The 2,761-nt window shown below is 37.3% G+C and overlaps 1 long non-coding RNA gene across 1 annotated transcript; it reads right to left on the bottom strand.

The window, feature by feature from the left end:
* Positions 1 to 276: 276 nt before the first annotated feature.
* On the bottom strand, positions 277 to 2,248 carry LOC103922600. The gene is made up of 3 exons (XR_663893.1): positions 2,185 to 2,248; positions 1,375 to 1,460; positions 277 to 342 (listed from the first exon to the last, which is right to left on the bottom strand). It is a non-coding gene; the product is annotated as an uncharacterized LOC103922600 (long non-coding RNA).
* Positions 2,249 to 2,761: the final 513 nt, after the last annotated feature.

Below are 2,761 nucleotides of genomic sequence, written 5' to 3'. Positions count from 1 at the left end.
TTACTTTCTCAAATCTCTTTCTGTGAAACACACACTAAATGGCTTAGGGGAATGTGAGAGTTATCGACTGCAGTGTGTATTTAACTTAATGAAGTGTAACACCTAACTTCGCTTCTAAACCACATATCGTAAGTGATCTGGAGAACAAATAAGCCTTCGTGTTAAGACTTCATGACAGCGCCATCTATGGAGAAAAAGGATCTATTAAATGAAAATATATTTGATAAAGGTAAATTGGGCAACTACTTTATGATGCAATTACATTCAGAAATCTGCTTACCTTTCATCCCATTCATTTCTTTTCAGCACTTCAAAGGATTGCCTCAAAATCATACGCATTAGCTGCAAAGTACAAAATTTGTTATACACGTTGTTCGTGAAAACAGATAAAGGAGTTACTGTGACTGTAAGATGAATAGACTTCTTAGTAAACTTCATAGCACAACAAGGTGGAAAGCTTTGTCATATGGACATTCTGACAGACTTGTCTATCATGTCAAGCAACAGAAGGATGCTGTGAAGCTCAAAAGACAATAAACCATTTTCATATCCTAAGCTCAGAAAAATCCATGACCGTTTCTACTATGCAGCCTTCTCTTGCTCCATCACCCTGATGTCTTCAGTAAGTGCTGCCAAATCTAAAAAAACACAGCTTAAACTGGAGACAACAATACAGGACAGATTATAACAATAATAATTTAATTTACTTGAAACTTGCACTAAGAGACAGATATATGTAAAATAGTTACATTAAACTGCTCAAAACATTTCACTTACTGAAATACCTGGTTTCTGCTAACATTGAGAAACAAAAAACAGCAGTGAATGTGCCTGCAATTAACTTCTTTCAAAGAAGATTAATGAGATTTTGTTTTTTACAAAGGTAGGTCTTCTAAGATTCTTCTCTCATTGATTTTACTGTTTGTTTTAATATAGTGTTTCCTACAGAAAGAAGTTAACTGAATGTACTACAGTGAATACTTTAGTGGTGGGAAGTTGGGGTTCTAGTGACAACTACTTTACACAGAGTCATAAAGAAGTCTTTAAACAGTCTGATCTAAATAACTGACATTGATGCAGTGTCCTCTGAGACGGTATTTATATTCTGTATAGAAATCAATGAGAAACATCACTATGTTATAAAAGAAGGCAAACAAGAAAGCACTTGTGGCATGACATAAACTGTAATGGCTTTTAGATTTGCAGTGGTGAGTGAAAGGCTTTAAAACAAGTATCTCTTGCAATGTGTCAAGAAGATAGTCACTTGTCTTCTCTTACAATACACATAAATGCATGTGTAGACAAAGCTGCCTTCCAGCACACCACCACCACAGCTTTTCTTGCAGAAAAGATCTACAAAAGAGTTAGAATTACCATGTAGTACTTATCAAGACGTAGATTGTCTATCCCATTCCATTCACGGTTCATAGTTTGCCAAAATGTCTGAATGAACAGGTTTCCTGTAAGAGAGTAAGAAGAAATATCTGCGTGTCTGGCACAACAGTTTATTTTGCTAACCTAAAAGAATCTCAAGAAATCACTTCAATGTGAGAAAAGGATGCATTTCCCTAGGGATTTGCCTAGTGACAGGGATAGAGCTATGGGAAGACATGCTTGAGACGGGTATAAGGACAAGTCAATTAAACTTCAGAACATCACAAGAAAACGCACACAGCTACTTTTAAACACAAGTGTGATTACAGGGACAGCTTTGTATCTATTTTGTGTTATATACACGCAAGTTAGAGCAAAATATCCATTCTGCACTCATTTCTACCCAGGCAAGTTCCGGCATTGACTAAGCACTCTGTTTCAAGTGCATTTTGAATGCTAGGTGCTTAACAGCTCATGAAACAAGGTTGGTTTTGAGTAGGAAATACACAGAACAAGTAAGTCTCTGCAGAATGGCAAAGTAAGGGGACAAGTTTGCTTTGCTAACCACCCTGCAAAGTCTCACCTTTATCACACTGGAGTTAAAACTCTTCCCCTGCAACAACCAGAAACAAACCGCATCTCATGCTTCCCTTAATGCAATCACACACACCAGTTGGACAAAAAGCAAGGAAGAAAACCCAAAGCAGCACCCCTATCTAGCTGTCTCTCTTCTGGCACTGTGACAGCGGTCTCAAAATCGCCAAAGGTGAAAGTACCTTACAAAGCGTTAGACAATGAAATAGTACTTACGAGCCTCTGTATTCTGAATCACATGGATAAGCTGTGAGATATTGTCTGCAAGTTCCTCCTAAAAGTAAATGAATACAGTTAGTATAGCACGTTTTGGAGCTTGGTCTCCTCACTAAACATGCAACCAGAAAACAGCAAGAAGTATGAATATCATGAAATATCCCTCAAAATTAAAAACATTCTCTTAACAGCTGCTTTAGTACTATAGTTATCCTTCCACTGGGATTAGGTCAGTTGTAAGAGAAGATTCAAGGGTATCAAGCCCTGTTCATTTCACCAGATCTCTGCACAAATCATCTTTTTGACAGCAGACAAAACTAAATTAGGAGGAGAAAAACCCCATGTATTTGAATTAACAAATGATGTAAAACTTTAGGGGTACTGTTTTCATACAGCTTAATTGTAGGTGGAGCTCTCTGTGCTATGTGTGAGATAAACCTTGTTCATGCCAACAGACAAGTGATTTGAAAACTGGTTAAGTGAGGTTACTAAGATCTGGTACTCCAAAACTGGTATGTTTTGGAAGTAGGGAGACAAACTGGTAGTAGTTGACAAAAGTCAATAGTAGAGACAAAGC

The sequence above is a fragment of the Pygoscelis adeliae genome, unplaced genomic scaffold, assembly GCF_000699105.1.
Source record: "Pygoscelis adeliae isolate BGI_AS28 unplaced genomic scaffold, ASM69910v1 C10960827, whole genome shotgun sequence".
Lineage (NCBI taxonomy): Eukaryota > Metazoa > Chordata > Aves > Sphenisciformes > Spheniscidae > Pygoscelis > Pygoscelis adeliae.
This window is presented reverse-complemented; position numbering and strand designations above follow the sequence as displayed.